This window comes from Mytilus trossulus, chromosome 5, assembly GCF_036588685.1.
Source record: "Mytilus trossulus isolate FHL-02 chromosome 5, PNRI_Mtr1.1.1.hap1, whole genome shotgun sequence".
Classification (NCBI taxonomy): Eukaryota; Metazoa; Mollusca; class Bivalvia; order Mytilida; family Mytilidae; genus Mytilus; species Mytilus trossulus.
The window spans coordinates 49206285-49216594 of record NC_086377.1 but is presented as its reverse complement, the minus strand read 5'-3'; positions in this window follow the sequence as shown (position 1 = coordinate 49216594).

Sequence of the window (10310 nt, the reverse complement as noted above, 5' to 3'; positions counted from 1 at the left end):
GACGACGACGACGACGACGACGACGCCAACGTGATAGCAATATACGACGAAAATTTTTTCAAAATTTGCGGTCGTATAAAAACTTAAACTGCAGACTATAGACTACTTCTTTTTTATGCCCCACCTACAATAGTAGAGGGGCATTATGTTTTCTGGTCTGTGCGTCCGTTCATTCGTTCGTCCGTTCGTTCGTCCGTCCGTCCATTCGTTCATCAGGTTAAAGTGTTTGGTCAAGGTAGTTTTTTATGAAGTTGAAGTCCAATCAACTTGAAACTTAGCACACATGTTCCCTATGATATGATCTTTCTAATTTTAATGCAAAATTAGCGTTTTGACCCCAATTTCACGGTCCACTGAACAAGGAAATAATAGTGCGAGTGGGGCATCTGTGTACTATTGACACATTCTTGACAATCCCTTATTTATCCTCTATCAATAAAACATTATTATGAAAACCTTTTATTTTGAAATGTAGCAATTTTCCTTAAGCCATTCAGGTTTAGAATTAAATAACTCTTGAAAATTATAAATTTAAAATGAATATGAAAGTGGCTGCTGGATAAGTATCTCAGTTGGTCCATTTGATTACAATAAATATATATCTATTCATTATGATGTATAAATATAATATTAATTGTTACATCTTCATATAGGTGCAGAGTTATCATCAGAAGATGTGGAGATGTTAAGTCCTCTCTTATTAGATGAATCAACACAAGAGTTGGTTAACCCTACAGAAGGTTTTTATCTTTTTAGTTTTAAATTAATTTTACTTAACAAATGTCTTCTTATAGAGTTATTGCCCTTTAAAGACAATTTTACTGAATTAGTTCATCATGTTTGGTAACTTTAAAAAATCTTCTCCTCTGAAAAAATAAAAGACAAATAATGATAAACGAAGCTTTAAATTTTGATGAACATTTTAATCTTTTATCAGATGATGAAAAAAATATATTTTTATTTAAGAATGAAAATGTTTCGCATATAGTTGCCAAAACCTGCAACAGTATTTTAATACAAAGAAATAGTATTTTATATCAATAGTTCTATGAAGAAAGAAAATTGTTTTAGTTTGAATTGTGTTCATTTTATATGATGTTATGTATTTAAATGTATGTATATATAAACTTGTCTTAAACAGTCTCTCATAAATCTTTTTTGATTGGTGCATACAATGCAAATGTTTTATATGTTTTATATGTTACTATGTCAATATGTTATGTTTGTATGTGGTGATACTATAATAAAATCTCAATCTGGAAAACAGGTCTTCTAATTAAAGTCTGTGATAACCTTCTGATGACTGACATCTAGCATATTTACATTGACAAACAATTAACAAAAGCAGGCATTGAAAACACTTTTTTTTACTTGGGATATCATGCATACTGTGGTCTGTGAATCTCAGAACAAATACCTGATGGAAGATAATAATTTAGAATTTTATAATAAAAAATATATATGAGTTTTCTCTAAAACAAGTATATGAATAAAAGTTTAATACAATAAACTAACCATTAAGTTATTTTTTTAACCTGTTTGCCTTGTTATTTATATTTGTCTTTTCTTGATAATAATTTATAATTTCTTTTATCCTCTTTTTTATATTTGTCTTTTCTTGATAATAATTTATAATTTCTTTTATCCTCAGATGAACTGTTTGCCATCGAAAATGTGTTGAAAACCCGTGTGAGAAAAGGGAAAACAGAAGCCCTGATCAAATGGGAAGGCTTTACTAAACCAACATGGGAGCCTCAAACAAACATTAAAAATAATGTGTCTTTGTAAAATTAATTTAGAATTAATTTTTATATTTGTAATGATTATCTAAAAAAGGCAGTAGCTATGAAATTTTTTTTTGGTGAAAGATTTGAAATAAAAGTACTAAAAATATGAATGAAAATATATAAGATTTATATCATTTTAGGTATCTGGAAAACTTAATTAACAGTTACAAGTTTATCTTATTTTGTTTGGCCCAGTTGCTCAGTCATCTTTCATATTTTTTACTCCAAACTCCTGTCCTGTCATTTTTTTTAACCAAGAACTCCAATCCTACATGTACCTATAAATGTTTTTGTGGCAAGTGTGCAAAGGACAAAATCGCACACAATACATGTACATAGAACATATACAAGTTATCTATGAATAGGGCCTTTATTCCTGTTCTTCATCTTGACATTCACCCGTCGGTCTTCAACATTGAAAGAATCATTTTACCATACAAGCTGGCCACTAGCATGACTAGGGTCCGCTGAAACAGTACTATTGATAAACATAATCATGTTCAGGTGCTTGCTCTCCCCCCACTGTGGCGTGCCTACTTGGATGATATGTGTGTACGGCATTTTTCAAGTCAAAAGCACCAGGGATACAAGAAAAAATACAGTGATTTTAAAAGAAATTACCCCATAAACAAGCTTTGAAGCTACAGATGTTAGAAGCAGTCGATGAATTTCAAATACAAGACTCACCAGTGACGCCAAGATATAAAAGATCGAAAGTGAAAAAAAGTACAAAGTTGTACAGCACCGAAGATCAAACGTTGAAAAAGGTTGTGCCAAATACTGCGTTGTTTTAATGCTTGGGATAAGAACATCCTTATTATTTAGAACAATTAATGCTATTGCAAACAGTTAATTTTATCAAATGAATATGAAAGAGATATACATAATAAAACTGAAGTATTAACTAATTACAGAAAACTAAACCCGAATACATAATGCTAAGACCAACGCAGAATAGACACACCCGACTGAACAGGATTCTCTCAAATGCTGCTGAAAGTTCCAATTTGCTTTGTCGATTGCTCTCACAACTGACCAGTTCTTCTCGGAAAGTGATGGTAACGATGGATAATGAGTCTGACAGGCTAAGCGAATAGCATTGATCTTCTAAGTTGATATCTGTCCTTTTATAGAAGCTTTCCCTTGAAACACTTTCCTTTTTACATTTTTGTTCATTACATCTTCTATGGAGCAAATATTCCTGAAGAGTTTGACGGCAAATCGTCTACAAGAATCGCCTGCAGATGGTTGTCAGGGATCTGGTTGTATGGCGATATCGTAGGTGCTGGTTGAAACAAGTGCAAATTGGTTTTAACAGAAGAAGTTTTGTTTTGTAAAATTGTTGTCAAACGGAAAGATAAAAACTGTAAATAAATCACTGGTGTTCTAATGTTGAGAGAAATTGGCGCAATAAGTTCTTTATCTGGAATGTTGCTCTGGCATCTGGCAGTTCAGTTCAGCTAAGATGTCTCTGGCTGATGATGTTGACAATATGTTGCTACTGTTCAATGTTGTTAGTTTATTTTGAAGATTAAGAAGAGTCGTGCTGTTATTTTCAGCCTAAATTATGTCCTGGAGAGGTATTTTTCTGCCATATATTTGTTTGTTCAATTCTGTTAATTGGCCTTCCTTTTTAATGGTGCTGAATTTGAACATTTTAGGTGCTACATGTATTCCAATATTGTTAATGCCTTTGCCTTTTTGGCTCCTAAAAATACCTTTAATTGTTTTGATGGTCTTGGGGTTGCTAAAGAAATTCTGGACTTCAACAATCTATATTTAGCTCTCCGAACTCTTTTCAAGTAGTCTCTACCACTGATTCTGCTTTATGTTGAAATGATTCCACAGGAAGGGCCTGGCAATACAGTGAAACCAGCCATCAATGAGCTTCGGACTCTTATGGAGGTGAAGCACAACTTGAACCCTATCCAAGAAGGGCTGAGGTTAGCCAAGGGTTCAAATTACTGCCTCCCTACATGGAGTGTTGATATGAAATTTACTCCTAGATTGATGGAGCATCCATCAAAAGAACATATCAAAGAGAAAGTTCGAGATATACAACAGTATCTAAAAACGGTTGCCTTATCACAACTGTCAGAAGCACTTGCTAAAGGCATTCGAGAAGTGTCGAAACAACTTGACGACATACTATAAGCAGACACTAAGCTTCAAGAATCAGAAAAATACGACGAAAGAAGGGAACTTTTTAAAGCAGCACAAGAATTAATGAGGAGTAAAGTAGTAAACTCCGGAGTTATAGACTCTCTGACCAGGAAGCCAACTGTGGCTAAGCCAAAAGACAAGTTCAAAAACAGATTTTAGTGGACTTAAGCAGGATTTTATGTGAACTTTAAATATTCCCGAGAAAGAACATTTACAGTTACTAGTTTTTAGTATAGATTTTAGTGCTTCATACAACAGTTTAGTCGGACTTTATATGTGAACTTTCTATTTTGATGGATTTTTGCGTTTCGATTTTTTCTTTGTAATGTAGGATTTATTGATTAAATGATAGATAATCTTTATGGAAGTATGTTATTATTCTCTAGTTTTCTGTATTGATGCGCACGCATGTGTAGTTGAGATTTCTCAGTTTTTATCGTTTCCTTCTCGGCAGTGATGTTCTTTATCAGCACGGGTAACAGACGCTTTAGAAAATCTTATAGGTTATTAAATCGCAAGGGTTAATTAAAAAATCCAAAGAAATAAGAGAACTCGAGCTGAGTTCAACAAGAAATTTATTCTTAATTTTACTAGAACAAAATTATCTAATGAAGAGATCCTCCTGCTGAGTAAAGGAACTAAAGTTGTTCCGAGCCCTAATATATTTCATGTCAGAAATAATATTATGGCAGATTTTATAGAATTAGCAAGGAAAATGAGATGTGGGTTTTGTTATTCTAACACATCAAAAAATACAGAACTCCATCCAGTATACTTAAAAACAGGACATGTACCTCCTAGGTGCAACAATGCTCTTGAAAATTATATAAGACACAATGCTGGCTATATCTAGCTTGGAGATGAACTCATTCAAAGACAATTTGTCGAGAGTAGAACGTAAATCACTAGTTAAAATTTCTAATAATTCTGAGATTTATATTTCTAAAGCAGACAAAAATAATACTACAGTATTAATAGATAAGAATAACTATACTAGAGCAGGAGTAAATTACCTACGTAGCATATACTACGTAGAACTTGAACAACCTAATACTGCATCTATTAGTAAAAAGATAGAAGAGATAATTAGGAAATTGTTTTTTCCAAAAGAAATAGATATGAAAACATATACTTTTCTGACACATAGTCATAACCCAAAACATGGGCACATGTATTTTCTACCTAAAATCCACAAAGTTAACCCAGAGGTAGTTAAAAATATCATTCAACAAGGTTTTAACCATTAAAGTATTGAGGTTGCATATAGACCCATTGTCAACAAAAGCAATTCCCCAACTTGTAGAATTGAAAAATTCTTAGATCTAACTTTTAAACCTTTATTGAGGAAAGATCCATTCTTCATTCAAGACTCTAAAAGATTTTATTGTAAAATTAGAGAAAGAAAAGATAGAAAACAAATGTTTTCTGATTGCCTATGATGTTTTTTCGATGTATACAAACATGTAAATAAAAGATTTGCAAGAAACATTAGTCAACAATGTAGAAAAAATTGACAAGCTATCATATAATTTTCAAATCCCCAATGTAGCAGATTTAGCTGAGCTAATTAAAATAGTATTAGAAAACAATGAATTTGAATTTAATGGACACATCTATAAACAAATAGGCGCCCCCATGGGAGGGATTTTATCGCCTACGTGCACAGATTTACATCTGGCCTATATACTAAAGATGAAATCAGATAGATTCCAGTACAGAACACACATTAAATTACACTGTCAATATAGAGATGACGGTTTTGTGGTCTTCACTGGTAATATGTTACTAAAAGAGGAATTTTTTAGCATTGCTAATAAGATCGGCAATTCAGGATTAACTCAATTAGTAAATACATCCCACTCAAGACTTCAACACAATGGATAGCTTTTTCATGTTCCTAAATTATAACTCTGGTACCCTTGTTAAATCCTACTCCCCTTTCCTGTACCTCATACGTCCTACATACACAACCGATGGTACTCCGGGATTACTATGAGACCCAATCAACCACTAGAACTTGGCTCCTGTGTGCAGTTCGCTTCACGATTTCATATTTAAGTAAACTAAATGCATACGATTTAAGTCTTTACCTTCGCTACCACAATACTATAAACGACAACTTTATTTTCCATTACCTGAGTGACGTAAGAAAATATATTAGTCACTTCATGTCCTGTAACTTGCTTAACTAATTTCGTCCAATATATATACACGATTAACAAGTAAGAAATTTGTTAGAGATATATCCTGTAAGTGTTTAAAATTGCAGAAAATATAACTATCATGACCTTCGTTCGGCGGCGCATGTGTAGGTGAGGTTGCGTTTGACAACAATTGAACCGATCTAAATTTAATCGTTACTTACTGCTCGATGCACTTATTTTTCAAAAGGTAATGGAAAATAAATTTGTCATTTACAGTATGAGGACATCCAATGGTACAGTTGAAGCTGGGTCGTTTATAATGCGGCTTATTTCTGATATAAAATCAAAGGGAGGATATGCGACAGAATTCTCCAATTTGTAGCGAGCTGCTCGGTTGGTCCATTTCTCTTGTATAGAATACGGGATATTTTCCACCATAGGTTTAACGCCAACGGAAGAATACAAATTAGCTAACAGCGTAATGAATGCAGGTTGTGATTATACGTAAGGAATTTCGGATAATAGATCTGCCAGCTCGTACAGTTTTACATTGTCTTTGTTAGAAAGTTTCGGAACTGATGAAACTCGTGTTTTGAGAGGGCTTTCAATTTTCTCTGGTGAACCGTATCTCCCGTCTAGTCGTGACCATAATTTGGTAAAAACTTTCGAAGGATTGATGATGTTAGATGCTCTTATACTAATTGCGTAGTTGCTGGATTCGTGACCAAGCCATTTCACCAATAGATCTAATTGTTCGTAATCGGTTACTTCAAGCTCGTTCATTACACTTGTGAAGCTTTACTTCCAAACTGCATACATTTCCGGTTTGTCGTTGAAGTTAGTGAGCCTCGAAAATAATAGATCCTTTTTAAGCAGGAATTGTGATAGTTCAGTACTTGTTTTGTTTCTTGTTTAACATGTTTTACTTCTAATTTCTTTCCAAAGACGGGCGTTTTGTTTCTTGTTTAACATGTTTTACTTCTAATTTCTTTCCAAAGACGGGCGCATTAACGTTCAATGTAAATTGAGGTGAGGTAGCCTTCGAGTCTGGCAGGTTTACTTATCCTGATCCAGCCATGCATAGTTTCTTAGTGACACCTTGTGTAACGATATCGCCTCGTCGTAATTATAGGTTTTGGGTTGGGACTAGCTCAAGCAATAAAACACGTCTTACGTTGACGACATTTAATAAAAGAGAGAGTAAAACAAAAAGGCGTTTCCGGACATCACTTGTACAATTCCGTAAAACATATAAAACTGAATTACACATATATAAAACATATATATATCTAAATATATAACACTTGCCTAAATATGTTATTTCTTCAGTGGACAGCCACGAAAGCAACGTGTGCAAATACATTCGATAAATCTAAAAAAAAAACAAGAAATCATTCCAAATATTTGGAGAGGACAATGTTTTAAATAGATATGACAATAAAATATGTTCATGCTATGTCCTATTAAAGATAGGTGTGTCTTTAGATTTTGATATATAAATAAGAAATCATTGAATCCCTCATGGGGTAGTTTATAAGGAATCAAGGAACCATTATGATACATTTTATTACAAACAACAGCTAATCTAGTAATAGGTGTTTCAAGTCACGTGACCTTTATCGGTAATCGGTCGACATTTTGACAGAAAGATAATGCATATTGAAACTTCTTGTTTAGGATGGTTGCTTGGTCTAATGAGAGTGAAGTATTCCATCACTACGTAATCTTCATATGTTTACTCTATGTCCAGAATCGTTTCATATTATTGTGTTGGTGGGCTTTCAAGAAAAAATACAAATTTAAATCCCTTTTAAAAGTTATTTCTCATTTTAATTGATTATTATATACAATTATATAAAATCGACTCATGTTTGATACTGCTTAAAGATTTTGTACCATATAATGACCTGATGTACTGTTCTCTCGTGTCGTCGTAGAGCATATCTTGACTTATAGGTTTTTGTGCATATTCCACACCCTAGTTGGTTTTCTGTGTGAAAAAATCTCTTATGTCTTGAAAGACCTGATCTGGATTTAAATTCCTTTTTACAGATGTTAACAGAAATGTAAGTCTGAAATATTAAAACAAAGCATTTAAAATATATGATCACATTTTAGGGGACAATTAGACAATCATAAATATAATATTTATATTAATTACGATAAAAAGTGACAATACTTTTTTTTATTTTATTAATATTCATGAAATTGCTTCCTATTTGGTTATTTTTTTTCACAGAATGATTTTTAAAAATATAGGTAAAAAAAAATAGATTTACAATTGCATAATTTGAAGTCACTTGCCAGAATTCAAAAGACTTTGACCAGAATTAAAATAAATGAAAACAAAACAGAAAAGTGACAACAGAAGAGAAGAAGACTATTGACACAAGCTCAGAAAAAACGTTTTATCTATAACAAGTGCCACAAAAATGATAAACCTCAAGTTCACCACCTCTAATCAGAATGTTATAAGGTGATGTTTTCGAACATTTATTTTTCTGAAATAACGAACAATACCATGAAGTATGTGTCTTGGTGTTTTATTTAGTCCCAAAAGAATGCTTTTAATCTTACTCTTGTTTAACATATATAGACAAAAGAGGAACTTCCAAATTATCAGTAGTATCTTTCCAGGTTTAAACACTTGTTTCAATTTGTCTCAAAAATGCAGCATAGAAGTCCAGTAAAGATTTCCACTGATAAATAGAATTGTAATATACAATTTTCTTCAAATTTTGCTTGACCCAATTATTTCTAGTTCCCCTGCAGATTAACTAGACCTGTCGCTCCAGAATGACTGAGATCTAGACCTGGAATACCATGGAGATCAAGCTTCTACTATTTCTTCCCATCAGTAAAGACGGAGATGTTAAATTAAGTGTATTTCTTTTTTCTTGTTGCATTATTTTTCTGTCCCTATCCAATATACCCTCATTTTCCAGTGGAGGTCCAAATTTCCCCGACCATCATCCCAGATGGCCTCTATTGTATCAACCTACCTATTGTATTCATTGTGAACTTGTTCTCGTCCTGAATATGCATGAAATAATTGCCACTGGACGTTAAGCAACCAACAATCAATCAATCAATCAATCAAATCTGGAGTTAAAATCTAGCTCCCTAAGGGATGACTAACCGCCTAACCTGAAGTTTTCTCCTGTATAATCTTCACTTTTTAACATCTTACATGACTATTTACATGGTTAACCACGCCACATATTTTGTATGTAATAGTACTAGTATGTAACTGTCCCAAGTTAGGACAGACTATGATATCGGATATGTTCCTTACGTCGTAACTACAATCCCCTTCCCATTCATGATTGTGACCTATCGAATTAGACTATTCACCGGATTTGTAATCACATAAGCAACAGGACGGGTGCCACATGTGGAGCAGGATCTGCTTACCCTTCCGGAGCACCTGAGATCACCCCTAGTTTTTGGTGGGGTTCGTGTTGTTTATTCTTTAGTTGTCTATGTTGTGTCATGTGTACTTTTGTTTTTCTGTTTGTCTTTTTCATTTTTACCCTTGGCGTTGTCAGTTTGTTTTAGATTTACGAGTTTGACTGTCCCTTTGGTATCTTTCGTCCCTCTTTTAGGAGCCTGCAATTCAGTGCTTGTCGTTTGTTGATGTGCTTCATCATAAATTTGTTTTCCGTTACTTTTTTTATGCATGAATTCGGCCATTAGTTTCTCTGTAATTTCATGGTCTGTTAAAGATTATTATGAGGTACCGGCTTTGCTCATTGTTGAAGGACGTACAGAATATTTAATATCCACTTTTTGTTTCTTTCGAAATTCATCAACTTTTACTTGAACTGTAGATTCCCGTCATGTCATTCGCGACTTAAATTATAAACTTTAAATATTACTTTATACATTTTACAACTGTGTCCGGCCTAATCATATAGCCGTATGTTGTGTCATTAAACAATTTGATCAATTTGATTTGGTCGTCTCTGTGAAGCTGCTGGGCATTTTTTCTCTCTGAATGTGGAAACATGACATATTTAGATGTCCACACTGTATATTTAAGGGATTTTCAGTCAGGGGAGAATCTATTCCTGACGGGAAATGAAATTACCTCTTCTAGGATATATGCTTTGACATTCTGAAAAAAGGAAAAGTGTTCGCATAAATTTCGAGTGCCAGCATGTCCTTTTTATTTAAAACTATTGTTACGTAACACAATTTTAGTAGTTTTGAAACC